This window comes from Rhopalosiphum padi, chromosome 2 (genome assembly GCF_020882245.1).
Source record: "Rhopalosiphum padi isolate XX-2018 chromosome 2, ASM2088224v1, whole genome shotgun sequence".
NCBI classification, from domain to species: Eukaryota; Metazoa; Arthropoda; class Insecta; order Hemiptera; family Aphididae; genus Rhopalosiphum; species Rhopalosiphum padi.
The window spans coordinates 69414758-69430620 of NC_083598.1; the positions used below are offsets into that span (position 1 = coordinate 69414758).

General features: G+C 32.4%; 1 protein-coding gene and 1 non-coding gene across 6 annotated transcripts in view; both read right to left on the reverse strand.

Annotated features, from left to right (window-relative positions):
• Positions 1 to 15863, reverse strand: part of LOC132919332 (uncharacterized) — a 234315-nt gene that overhangs the window by 104420 nt on the left and 114032 nt on the right. The window lies entirely within an intron of this gene.
• On the reverse strand, positions 976 to 1067 carry Trnay-gua (transfer RNA tyrosine (anticodon GUA)). The gene is given in 2 exon segments: positions 976 to 1011; positions 1031 to 1067. It is a non-coding gene; the product is annotated as a tRNA-Tyr (tRNA).

A 15863-nucleotide genomic window follows, 5' to 3' on the forward strand; every position in this document is an offset into this window, starting at 1 on the left:
ATAAATATGCCGCCTTCGTGCCTTTTAAGAGGATTAATTTGGCCGAAGCCAAACGTATTTACCTTTTTCGACCCTTCTTGGCGCTGTCCCGCTCGCCGACGAGCGGTGTATATAATACGTATACTATCTCCGCGGCAGAGTCCTTTTAAACGTCTGTCAGTTTATTACTGGTAAATCTGCTGACATGCTTGTCGTTTTGTGCTTATGGAAATTACGGTGCCATATACCGGTGACCAAGTATAATCTGGTCCTCATCTCGTCATCTCGCCGTATATTATAATATTATGGCCACGAGAACGGATGGACGAACGGACGGCCGTGCCGTGGCTTCGACCTACGTCAAAAATAATATGAGACGTAGGCTAAAACACCGCAAACGCATAATCCGATTATGACGACGATTCGGCCGCGTTATGTAAACGTTATTAAAATATAATATCATGATAATAACTACTACTATCCCACATATGACCAGCACGACAAAATATAAAATTAAAAAAAAATATGTAATAGATGTAGGTACCAACAGCATTTTCTAAAAAAAAAAAAAAAAAATTGTGTCGTTGAAAAATCTAAAATATAACATTTAAACAACATTGAATTGAAAGTAATACAATAGAAAATATAAAGAGATTAAAATAACATACGTAATAATAATATAGTTCTTTTATTGTGTTGATTTTTGTGTTTGCATAAAATTTGGATAAGGTGAGTCTCCGGTAATAATTTAACATTTTGGGAATATTTCATTAGATATTCGGTTTGATGTTATAGCTACATTTTTAGAGATTCGAAATTTTCTCCTCACCTTGTCGTACATTCCGAATATTGCTAAATTATCCTTCACCTTAAATATCCCAAGAAAGTATGAAACTTCCATCAACCTACTCAAAATTGAATATCGCATCTTACAATATCTGGGCCAACATAAACATATTATAATAATATCAGAAGAAAAAAATATAAAATATTGGTTCCTTCGGGCCGGATTTGAACCAGCGGCCTATGGATATCTGAGATTATTCAACCACTACAGTCCACCGCTCTACCAACTGAGCTACCGAAGGTGTTACATGGTAAGTTAGTTTTTGAGGTATATCATTTATAAACGTGCAACAGACGCATAGTACTTTCACTTGAAACGCAACGCCGTTACATTCACCGAATTCCAGTGGCAAATGGGAACGTATGTGCAGATCGGACGATGACTTAGCAAAAAATATAGCGATAAGAGGTTAAATTATAAAACTGAAAGCAATATGAAATGAAGTGTCAAAATATCACATCTGCTCTCTTTAACATAATACATTTATGCTAGCATCATCTATATAAATTATCTTGTACGATTTCATTGAATGTAAGTGATTATTACTATTATACTATGTATTATGTTACATGTAATTAAGTTTATGAAAAAAATAATAGTGATTCCACATGATCAAATTTTCCGACGCATAAAAGTTTAAAATTAAGGTCGTTGACTTTTAAAATTATAATTTGAAAATAACTTTTAAACTAAATGTCTGGTGTAAGTGTAAACATTTTAATATTTTATGTTGTTTAAAAATCGTAAGTATATACTATTTTGAAATGTCTTACTTATCTTCACTTGTTTTACTAACATAAAACATAGTAAATACTATGAGTAAAATATTAAAATATTAAATTCTAATAGGTAGGTATCTGAAAGAACAGATGAGTATAAATTTATTTAAATATAGCGAATCTCTTAATTATAATTATTATTAGTAGTCATATAACAGTAGGTAGTTAATATTTAATATCGTGTTTAAATAAATTATAAGAATAATTTATTGAACAACTTTTTTCTTTATTGATAAAATAATATTTTATTCACAATGCATACAATAACTTTTAGTTTATAAACGATTTATTATTACTGTTAACATGACTCAAAAACGTTCAATATCGTTTTTATTGTTGTATAATATTTCCCCACGTATATTATTATAAATTGTCTTTATAAGTCGTCTCGTAGCACCTTATTACGCAATATTATGATTTATATACAGTACAATTATTTAATTATATCATAATAAAATACTTTTTACGAATGAAAGAATAAAAGTTTCCGACAGTTTAATTTCTGGGAGACACGGAAATTAAGCTTGTGAAAAAACTGTATTGAGATATAATATACAACACCTATAATTTTGACACTTGCGATAGAAAATAAAAAATCAACCACCCGATTACAAGTCAAATTTAATATTATCGCGGGCTCGTTATACACTTTCGATTATATCAATAGGTTATAGATTAGGATATGATAATCAGATGGTCACTATTTTAATTTTTTATGTACGGACATTTTTGAAAAAAACCATCTGGTGAAAAATTTTAAAAACCTTAGTATATTTGTACCAGGGCGATAGACGGTCGTCGATTATTGAGATCATTAGATTAATAACAATATCATATCGAAGTGTCTCGGAGGGACTCGGGAATCGTCGTGTGGATTATTTCTTTTTCCATTACGTAATAATTGAGCTTGTCGGAAAATTCGCTTGGAGGGCGGGCGGGCGGTCGGGCGGCGCGCGCGCGCGACACGGCCGTGGCGCCCGGCTGACGTGTCGGCACTGCCGCGCCGTTACGCCGCGTACGGACCACCTCTGGACGGCAGTGCGCACGGTCGGAAAGTTTTGCACGCCTCCCGACCCACGCGAACTTTAGCCGGTGGTATATAGTGGCGCAAAAGTTTTGCCACCCGCCGACCAGTCGACGGCGGCGCGCGCGCTTTACGGCGAGACCGAGGCGGGTTGATCGGTGACGTGCGGGCGGGTGGCACGGCGAACGGGCAGGTGGTTAGTCGTGGAACTAACCCGGGTGGGTGGTGGGGGTTAAAGTTTCGAAACGGTTTTTCATCGAGCAAACCTCCCCCGGTTGCCCCCCACACCCACCTCTTCGACAACACCCGCCGACCGTTGCTTTACACACACACACAAACACGTACTGTGCTTCCGAGACCCCACGGCCACGGTTTCCCAGGACCCACGACAGTTTTTCTCTTTCTTGCTCTGCACCAGCGATAGTAATACTCGTTTCTTATTCGTCATCGCCGTGTGCCCGCGAAAGACCGTCTCATATATATGCGACGCACACACCTGACCCCAACAAACTCTGTAAAACGCGATCTCTAGTATTATATGTGTATATATATACGCGATATGTATAACATACTATGCGGAATTACCGTAACTTAAAAATTTGAAAGAAACAAAAATACGATCATAATTATTCACATCGTATATACCTAAATAATTACAATATAGTGTGGGGCTCATTGTAGCAGCGGTTCCCTCGCATCACTAAACCGATTTTATTACCCACCTCAACCTAATTTCGCTCCATCCGACCGCCTTACGATACTACCAAGAATGATGACGACAATGACGATTATTTTTCGATGTTACAAACGTCTTGCACTTTGAATACTCTATTTGATGACGTTATGTATGTACGCTTGTTTCCTTTCGAGGAGAACGTTCAACAATAATAAATATGTATTTGGAAAACATTCGTAGACGCTCTCAAGTGATTAAACTACGATGAGTAAAAGCGATAAATAGTTTCACACTCGGATAAGTCGACTATATTGTAATATTAAAATTCCGAACTCCGCGTGGATTAAAGACATTGTAGACGCAGTCTCGCGAAGATGTAATTTCTAAAATTGTAATCGACCGATTTAAAAATGTTTGCGAGAGAAAATAATCTCTAAATGGACATTAGGTATTATACTAGCAATAAATAATATTATTTATGGCGTATGTTATTAAACTGATATTGAGTCATTGATATTGTCAGGTTAATGAAGTTGTTGCAAATTGCAATTGATGGAAATTGTGTTTACACAATTTTCCAAGTATAAACTTGGGAAAAGAACAAATCAAATTAGAACAATATAACTACCTAACTTTAAAATATGCATATATTAAAAAATAAATAAAAACCAAAACATCATACTACAACACAATTTCTAATATTATTGTTTTATTGTCTTATTGAAAAAAGTTATTAAAACAAAGAGTTATACTTATACTTCATCGTTATGTTTACAAATATGTGCGTTAAGAATAATTAAATTGAAAATATTTAAACAAAAGGCGTTGAAAAAGACTTATTTTATATTTTTATGTAACGTTTAAAATTTTACGAACAATCTTAAAAATTAAATTTAATACTTACTTGATTGTTACAATCAAGTAAGTATTAAATGTTGTAAAAACAAATTAAGTAATACATAAGCTTAATTTGCGTTAGACAGCATTAGTTCCCGAACAAAAAGCACTAGTTATTATACTTTTTTTTTCCGTACGTTAGTGAATATGAGAATATTATAGAATCGTTCAATTTCGATTGTCGGATGACGGATGGGTAGTGAAATAGGCGTGCGGCTAATACACTTAAATAATACGTTAAAAATACGGTATTATGTTATACTGTTATAACCGGTCAATACCCAATACGCAAACCCATCAAATTCTGCTAACAACTACAGCAATAATAACAATAATAATATAAGGGCAACAACGATTCGCGTGTTTTCGAGACGTCGCGGTAGATGGCAAAAACAATAATAATAATGTATAACAACGTATACACGACGAAATTTTCGGGCGACGCCTTCACTGCCGCCGTGGTGAAATCGTCGATATATTAAATGGTACAAAACACGTAATAATATTCTACATGTACTAACAAATACACACACACACCCACACACACCCACGAGAGCGCGCGCACTCGTGCCGCATACGAGTCATACATATTATAATATGTACAGAAGATTGTCGGCGGTGGCGGCAGCAGCGGCGGCGGCGGTGGATATACCCCCGGGGAAAATATCCCTCGCGGGGAACTTTGCAAAACATTAACGTTATATAATACGTACTATCGGAACCCACTAACGCGGTGGGGTGGTTTACGGGGTTGCGATCGGCGGTGTCGCGTACGACGAAGGGGCGAGGGACGCGGAGTGGCCGGAGAAATTTTCTTGGCGCGGCACACCTGTAGCCGGTCGCAGGGACAAGGTCCGAGGCACGCACCACGGCCGTCGTCAACGAAGAGGGTGACGCACGTAATGTATACGTTTGTCCGGCATGACGTGTCAAACGTCGTTAAAAAACCGTCACCGTAATGGGGCGGATGGGTTGTGGGTGTAGAGCAAACGTCGCGGCCACACACGGTTTTCGGCTCTCGACGCGGCGGCGGCATATTCGTATTATTAGTTTGTGATTTACGAGGAGACGAGGACGGTGGCGACGACGACATCTGCTGCTGTGGCCCCGGGTCCACTGCTGCAGATCGTGACTTAAACTTTCACGGGCCGACCGGTGGGTGGAAGGACGGTGGACGTGTTCGAAAACGTTTTAATCGCCACGTGTGTCGCCCTAGCTTTTAAAAATTAAATAAATACAAATCGTATCCTTTTTGGCGCGGTTCTTCAGCGGGATTTTATTGCCCAGTAAGCCCAGCTGCAGGTTGTTAAATATACACTATTATTATATTAGAGTCTAACAAAGCTTAACTCAGCTGTGAACCATGAAAAATCACCAATTTCCCGTTAAACTTGCATTATTATGATAGCTCACAATGTTTAGGGTCAACATTTGAGTATATTTGTGTAATCGAATAAACAAACAAAAATTAGTTTAAATTTTTAAAATGTTGTTTACCACATGAAAATCCTCGTTACAATTCGAAGATAGAATGGAAAGAAATATTAAATAATATAAAAGGTACAAAATTATCATCAATAAATACATTTCAATCACCAAACTATTTTCTTGGAAAATTCTGGAATTTTCCAAAATTTTTTTCTATTTTCATGATTTAAACCTGACCTAAATTGATCTGAAATCCCTGATTTCACATTAAACTCATCGCAAATGTAATCCTTTTATAAAACATCCTTATTTGTGTGTTGCTATAAGAAAATAATAAAGATAAAAATCTATAAAGAAATATGTAAAATATAATTTTTGAAAACATGAACTCGAGCTAAGCTCAGTTATCCTATTCTTATATTTAAACATGTAGTGCTCTGGCCGAACGAGTGTGGCGCGTGCGTACTATATATACATAGGGATGGACGCGCGGACAAGATAAAGCACGCGTTGACTAATTGACCCGAAGTCCCCGACCATACGATAAATGACCATCTTTCAGATACCCTTTCGCGGTGGCATCGTAGGCGGTGGTGGTGTTTAGAAAGGGTAACGTGGGCCGACGGCGGACACTAATACGACCCGCCGTCGACGTGTATGTGCGTATGGACTCGTGCCCACGCATAAAAGACGACCAAACACGATGGTTATCAATCCGGTTGGCGGCGGCGTCACGTTATCACGACCGTGCAATAATAATAATAATAATATAATACACGGGTTCACGTATGCTAAGTTGGTCTACCCATTTTGTCATATAGGCTCGAAATCTTCACCAATAATTTCCTAGTTAGCCGTTTATTTTATTTTATAGCAATACAGGCCAAAGTCGAACGAACCGAACAGGTAAGAAAAAAGAATTTTTAATGAAAAATAAAATTTTAATTTAATGCATATTAATTTGATAAGATTAAGGACTTGAAGAACTGAGCGCTTTATATCATGTCAATGTTTATGTCTTAAACATAAATCAATATTGTTTATGAGCTACAGACAAAGTGCATGGCCGACTTCACGTAATCCACTCAAGTTGTCTTAACATTTTTAAATCGGTTTTAAACAAAAGCGCGTTATGCAGTCCACTTTTAAAAATGGGAGTAAGCCGTTATATTTATACTATTAGGTATTGTCACTATTGTGATGTGTTTCGTGGAAGATAATTTTTGTAATTGACTTTTTGTTCTTACTTTTTGATTATTTGCTATTATACTTATAAGATATTCGCATACATCAAAATTATAGACCATGTGTTCCAATGTCATAATCTTGTCTTTCAACCCCTTCGCATCATTAACAAAGTTTTACAGTTGGATGGATATCAGCTTATTGTGTTCTACCCACGACACTACATTATTATACGTATATATTACAACTATAATATAATTCAAGACAATGAATAATTTTAACAATATCCGCATGCAATGCGTAACTGGATAGTCATGTTTAAGTACATAATATTATTATTATTATTATAATGCAAAATGTTACGATTAATCCATCAATTAATACAATGAAGGGTTGTGCGAGTAATAATATAAAAAAATCAGATGATACGTCAATATTACATTATGTGAATAATATACGATCTGAATTTATTACAAGGTTCTAAAAGTGATCACTAAGTATTAATAATTCATAGTATAATATATATAATATTACGTGTCAATAAATAAATTAATTTTTTTGGTTTTCTTGATTTTTCGATATAAGTGTGCTTTTCCCCGACTCTCTACAATATAAAGAATCACTTATGGTAAACCTACCACAGCCCAACAGCACTACCATATCTACTTTCACCAACGATAAGCCATAACTTCATTTCACTCCGATTTAATCATTACCATAAACAACCTCCAAAACCACCTAACTAAACTACAAGAATGGTTCATTTTATGGAAAATTAAAATCAACGAAAGCAAATTCACCCACATCACTTTTACCCTCAACCATAAAAACTTATTGTTAGCTTATTTCCTTATTCTATTATTTTGTGTTTATGGATTTTTAATGTATTTTATAAATAATATGTACATAAAAAAAAACTATATTTAAAAAAAGTCTGTTTTAAATATCTATAATTAAGCATAATATGGTCAAATAACAAAACGATTTTATACAGACTAAATTTAACACATGTAGAAGAAAAGCACCTATCTATATAGTGTGTTATGTTCTGACTTTTGCAAACCCCCAAACGTATAAAAATCTGAGGGGACTGGCAAACCCTTTCTAACAGTTGCAAGGATGTTTTGTTCAAACACAACCCTCCAGTAAAAAGCTTCATGTTCGTGTAATACTACTATCAACATGGTCTACAAAATTCTGATTTCTTTTTCGTGTATTGTGATATATTTATATATATATATATATATATATATAGGTATGTGTCCCTGTGGATAACAAAAAGCTGAACTATTTTGAAAAAAAAACAATACTGACTGGAAAACAAAATCGAATGTAGTTATAAATTAGTGTAGGGGGAATAACAACTTATGTTGACGCCAACAACAAAAAATGTTTTAATTAAATGCTTATATTTTATATTTCATATTTTCGGAATATATTATATACGAGATTTAAATAATAACAAGAAAATTATTTTTGTATTGGTAAAATTAAAAATAAAACGAATCAAATTGATATCATAAAGAAATTACTAAAGCACATATCTATTTGAATGTATTAAATCATCTATGATTTCTATAGTTTCAATAAATTAAATACTCATTTTAATATTTGTTATGTCGCGTATTGAAACTATCAATATAGGTAAATAATATATAATATTATCATCTGAATCGGATTCGTTTTATACAATTATGAATTAATAAAGTGTTTCATATTTTTTTTTTACGATGGATTTGGCTGATCATTATACATTACGATTCGGACACGATAACAATGTTTGAATTCATAGCAAGTAGGCAAATTTCATAAATGAAAGAAAGACATAAACACATACATGATACGTGCGTTAACGTCGTTAAAACTGCCTCATTCCTTGCTGGCTAAAGACCGTAAACATAATGCGCGTATTAAATAATTAAAGTTGTTTAAAGTCTCTGCGTTATGTGTGTCTTATATTCCATCAATGTCAGCGTCTCAGCGATGATTACATTTGCCACTTCTGCACCACCCTCATCACGAGCACCACTTAAACATATTGCTCCGACCAAAGCATATCAAATCTTAAACGTAACCATAATAATAAAACGTATAATGTTCGATCAGTGTACGCGATATGATAATATTATATATTATTTTAATACATTTAAGTCAAAATAAAAAAATAAATAAATAATATTACAACAGGTTCGTTTGGACTATTGTTATACATTCTGCTAAACGACGTTGCATTATATCAATAACCTTATTAATAAATAACTGCAGTTTAATTTAAACTTTAGTCTGTGCGTTAAATGGATGCAATCTGTAAGAGTTTTACATTCTGTTGTCATCAAACGTAATGAATCTTATTGAATGATACTCCTAACCTATGTTTTTACGTAAAATCGTATTCAATTTTTAATTTTTTAATTATTTAACATTATAGGTATAATTATATTATCAAACAAAAAAAAAAAAAAATGAAATAAAAAACACTTCATTTAAATGAGTACTGCTGTGAATGTGCCATATAATATACGATGCGAGTATATTATTGGTACGTGTACTTACTCGTTATTCTCTCTCACGAAACGTCCAACGACAGTTGACATTTTTTTTCTGGATTCAAATTCAAGTATGCGAAAGTTAAATAAAAATAATACTAAATAGGTAGGTAGGCAATATATATAAATTATACAATGATAATTAAATGCATAATATAATGATATAATATAACGTAGGTATTTATATATGTATGTATATATATATATATATGACCGTGTGCATAAACAATACTTGACATTCAAATCGGATTTGTTTTTAATTGAATTTCGGACAATAAGCCAATCTTCGGTAAGGGGAAACGCGCATGCTGCACAAGTGCATCTTAAGGCCTCTGCACCGACAGGCAGAAAACTTTCCAGACGCGCAGGCAATAAAAAACTAACCGCTGCTCGAGCTTCGCCATCTATATATACTACGGTATGGACTCTCATAATTATTGTATGTTGGGGCGTAGTGGTGTGGTGGTGAGGGCGAGTGCATAAGACGGGATTTAATCGTATTCCGCCGGTATGCAATGTGCAAAAAGGCGGCTGACCGCTATAGAGAAAATTGAACTTAATTAAAAACCATGGAAGGGTCAACTCTATAGGAGAGAGAAAAGGCTAATCTAATTTTCCTCCTTTTTAGCCCCTCCTTTTGATTAGTCTTAAGGCCGATTGACAAAAGTTTACTTTTAATGACAAAGCTACTGAGAAGAAACGTTTGTCCACTTAATTTTGTACACGCTCTCCCCGATCAGTAGGACCCATCAAAGTGCAATCCTTTTATCCGAACCATTTGTCCAAAAGCACAGTTTTAAAGGGGTAAAATGCATTTTCATCTTAATTTCTACTAATATTTCTTGTAGCGGTATTGTATTTTAAATTTTAATGTTTATCAAATGACGTTCATAAATTTTGCATTATGGTATCCACAGTTAATATTAATTATATTTTTTTTTAAACAATATTGTACATCGTAGCATAATAATTATTTTTATTTTTGTTTTTTTAAAACACGTTGAATTTTGATAATACTAAATTCAATTTATTTTCATACGTAACTTTTTTTTATTTTATAGAATTTATAATTTTTAAATTTTACTATTAAAGATTAAACTTGTTAAATAAAGTTATTGCTATTCTTTGTGCTAGTCTAATAAATGTCCTGTACAAAACAAAATAATAACATACAATTAACGACGATGAGTCTATTTTTTAAATTATATAGGAATATAGTTTCTTATCGTATAATAAATTGTATGTATTTGTATTTTTATCATCTACGTAAAATAATATATTTTTTTAACGTATTATTAATTATTATAAAATATAATACATTACCGTAAGTTTATATATAGTAATAATTTCCATTTTATAAGACTAATACGTTTAACTGCTTTTGTACATTTAGTTTTTTACTGAAAAATTATTTTCTAACCTGTAAAAAAAAAAATTCTCGTCTAAGTGAAAATTGAAAAAACTATTAAAACGTTTTTGAACAACTTAACTTAAATGTTATAAATTAATCTATAATATTACAATACAAATTACAATGTCCTTTCTATTGATTCAACTAAAATAGTGAACAACGTGTAAAAACAATAAAACGTTACGTTTAGTAGTTTAGAGTTATAATCATAATTAATTTATTATTATTATTATTTAAAATTAAAGTAGTATATAATAAAAGTGACATAAACCTATAAATTGGTAATATTATATTTTAGTTTGAACATATTTAATTTTGTTCTATAAATATCAGTCATAATTAGTTGTAACAAATTAAAGTTACGTGATAAAATTTTTTTATATACGCATACGAGCTTTGGATCATAATATGAGGGTTCAAAAATTATGCTATGATAGAGTTTCATCTATGGTTTAAAACTTTAAAAACTACTACGGTTCAGTTTAAATTATTATTCAAAAGAAACCCAGCCGAGACTATTGTTTCAATGTCAAATGAGATGCAATTTTTTTAGACAGATTTTTACGTTTGTATAAAGGGAAAGCAGTGGCAGATGACCTGCAAGATTATATGTACATACACATATATATATATATATATATGAATATTTTCACCCCATAATAATTGTTCTGAAAAACTGACAAGTTTTCACCCCTGTAGGTTTTCTCAATTATCACCATTGTCTTTGCTCATAGTCCTTTTGCCCCTTCTCAAACCGAGTTTTTTTTGAATCTCACAAATATTTGCATAAAAACAAGGAGCCAAAAATCTTATACTTAATTTTACCGAATTTGAAACAGTCGTATACTGAGGGTTATTATTATTTCGGTCTCTTTTTTTCCTTGCACACCATTCAATTTCAACCGCGGAACGGCTAATTTCCTTTTCCGTTTTTTTACGTACCCCTATTCTCTTCTCGTCATTTGTCCCACAAAGCTCGGACAATAATCGTTACGACACCGTCAAATAATAAGTAATAAAAACTCCCAACTTGTTGAATTGTCTTATTTATATTTAACACACAACCATTGTTTTCACATTAACGTACGTACACAAGTGTAATAACCATAATAAAAACCCTGCGTATACGGACTTCCGACATTTCCTCAGTGTTTCCTGGTGTAAACGCAAATAGTATTTGTAACAGAATCTTAGACTCCACCGGAAAACAATCTTACAAAGTAAATTAGAACAACTTATTAGACCGGAAAGTTTAATTAATTAAATATAACTTATCTGTGTGGTAAGTTTTAGTGGCCTTTTGATATTATAATTCTTGTACATTAAATATTAATATTATCAAAGCTTTGCCATCCCTATAACCTTTTGTTTCCTCTCAATAGTCATGCTCAAGTGATACAAGTGTAACAGCACAGATATACCCAACTAAGTGATAATATTATTCTAGAAATATTTGCTATAATATTCGTGTTTATTTTTAGTATAGTTATAATTATGTAAGATATTGTTATATTTATAACTATTATTTTTTATTTTACATTTTGTCGTTTTAATTTGAATTTGTATGATTTAGATAGGTAATATGGCATATTTAAGAAATTGATAAGGGGAAATAATCTAAAAAAAAATAAAGATGAGGAATATGTGTAATAATTAGATAAAATAAATTCGTCCTTCAATTTATGTATTCTTGTTAATTATAATAAAAATTGTAATTTCCTGTTTTTCTTTGCAAAATGATCATTTGACAATCTTAACTTATAAATTCTCTGAATTGAAAACATTTTAAATCCGTGAAATTAAAATTATATTGAAATAACTACTAGTAATATTATTAGTTCATTTAGGACGACACTGCCTACAATCTAACTCCTTCATAGTTGTTCTGAGATAAGTCTTGACTTATATCAAATAAAAATAATGTTGTATATAATAACTGGAAATGTATTTTTATTAGTAGACGTATTTTAAGGCACATAATTCTATATACTTAAAAGTAAGTTATATAATCAGTTATTATTCAATATTCGTTATTTTTATCACAATGATCGCACAACAATAGAAATGTATTTATTTTTTAAACAAAAAGTATAACAATATAAATTTAAATTATTGGAAGTCATATCAGTGTTACTCATTTAAATTCTGATAAATGGTAACAAACTTAAATCATTAAAACCAAAGAATATTATGAATTTTGGTGTACCATTGTAACCCATTACTAGAATGAGTTGTGACACACCAGTTGAGAATTACGGATATAAATGATAGATGAAAAAAAAATCAAATGGAGAGATTATCTACCCTTTAAATACGCCACTGTATTTATGTATTATTAGTGGTATAAAAGATAATAATACAATTAGCTGTATTAGGTACATGATTCCACAGTCCACTCGATAATAAATAAACAGTTATAAAATATGGCACTCGGTGTAATTAATAATTTGGATTTAGTGTATTTCAGCTCATCGGAATGTCAGTGTCTGTGTACAATGTTAATGAAAAATTTCGACCGAAGAAGGCAATCCACCTGCGTCCTGCAGTAAATTGGATGACACATGGTGTATTTTGGACAATTTTCAGTTGTGTATTATAATTTTATGAATTAATCATAAAATAAACAATTTTAAAATGCGAAACTTGTAATATATTTTTTAATACAGTAGATTAGTATTGAAGTACATGGGATACAATAAATTTGATTTAGTATAGTAATAGTATATTATAAGATTTGTCAATATTAAGAAACGTATGAAAATGCAGTATACCAATTTTATAATATCTTAATATGATTATTTAATATACTATACAGACAGGCGATATTTTCATGTTCTCGTATTATAATAATATTTTAAATTGTAGTGTAACTTCAGAAAAAAAAAAACACTAAGTAAAAACAAGCTTCTGTTCAAAAACTGTCCTGTGTTCCCATTATTGCCGATGGCGAAATGACGGCGATAACCGCGGTATAAACGGTCACGAAAAAATATATCAAAAAAAACTGTGTCGTTATAATAAGTCTTTATAATATTATCTCGTCAGTATACCCGTACCCCTACGTGGAAAAACCTCCCCTCACTTACCCACATGCCCCACTATCATCCGTTCGACACCGCGCGTCGCGTCGGGCCCCCGGGCTACACGGGCCGGATCTTGCACACGCTTTTTCCCTAATTAGCCGTCTGAGACTACAAGATAATGTACTTCACGAGCATAAATCTTTTCCGTTCTTCGTGCGCGCCTTCCTATATACAACCCCTGCGAATCGCCGATCCCGCGGGCCGCTATGCCGCGAGGCGTTCACCCCCCTCCCATATATACATCACCATATCCACCCCGACCACCACCTCCTACACCACCATCACCATCGAGCTCCATCCGCCGTCTACTGGTGTTACGTTAATTGGCACCAGATTTTCCCCGGAAAAACGTAACGCGCGACCGGATATAAACAGATAACGTTTTGATAACACGGCCGTTGTTTTTTAAGACTACCTTCCCACACCCTAACCCACTCCCCGCCACCGTGGCTTTTCCGCGTCTTCGTGTCTACCGCGTGTTAAGTAATATTATTACACTCACACACACACATAAACACACATCGACGTACGCGTATATTATACACCATCACCCGCCAGGCCAAATATCGAGTGCTCGATCTCCCGTTTCGCACAGTGTTGGATGAGGTTATACTATATTATTACTGTAAAAATACGTCTTTCGTACCTGTGTCTATATCATAATATATAATAATATTCTGTTTTAAATAATTTTGATCCCCTTCTTCAAACAGTATGCGCTGCTATTATTCGTCTTTAGCACACGCATTTCGTTTAACGTGCCCAATACGGATTTTTAAATAATACATTTATACATACATTTTTTACACTGACGAACATTCAGTGCTTCTGAGACATAATAAAATATATAAATTGAGAAACGCTTCACAGTAAAAATATCAATATTAGTACTCGGAAGTTATAAGATTTAAAAATTGAAAAATTATGCATAAAAAACCTTAAATATATACTAAAATATGCAATCAAAAATGTTAAATATGCAAAACTTTTCACCGTAATAAAAAAAATATATAATTACATTATTATTTATTAACATTGTTGTATTGTTAGTGTATTTCAATATTAAAAATTAATTTATTAAATAAATGAAAAAGAATGATTTGATGTTATGGAAAACTGGTTGTCGGTTTGCGATATTGATTATTGAATTAAAAAAAGTATTCCCAGTACCTAAATAGAACTAAAAAAATATATTTTCAATACTTGTGAAATTGTATACTTATAAAACGTGTAAGTTGTAAAAATAAATAAATAAAAACATACGTTTTATTTGAAACCATAAAAATATATACATCAAAACATACACTTTTTGTGCAAAAATGAGTAAATTTGGTTCGCTATACACAGAGAAAATATAAAAAAATATGCAGCTCCTACAACTTACGAAATCCTAATTTTTATCTTTTAGTGTTTATATAGTGTAAACGGTTTAAAAGCACTATTTTAGCCAACTCGAAAATGATTTCTTTTCAACGAGGAATGTTTTATTTTCAATATATTTATACGAAAGGGGACTACTGCGGCAGACTCATCTACAAAGGACATTGAATATCTCTCGTAGTAATCTAAATTCCGTGGCTTCTTGTCGTTTGTCCTTTCCAAAACTCATGTTGCCTCATTGGCTGTGCTTAAAGACTTAGTAGTGCACGGATGGGTTTAACCATTTTAACCTTACATTGTTTCGTTTCAGCTATTGTACAACGGATGTATTTAGTCATATAGTGTTACATTCACTATGGAATACGGAATTTAAAATATTAGTCTTACTATGGTGAGTTCTTTTTTTTTTTGCTAAATTTAACAAATAACAACGAACATAATATGTAAAACTCGAAATATTTAAAGTGTGTTATGTTTACCGATTTATTTATTTAAAAAAAAATTTTTATCATTAAATAAGTAATAAATGACGTCGTAACTAATTTATTGATATTTTATTAATACTGTATTAAATTTTAAAATGTAAAATATTGTTTTTCAAAACTGTTTTGTAGTCATTGAAATAAAA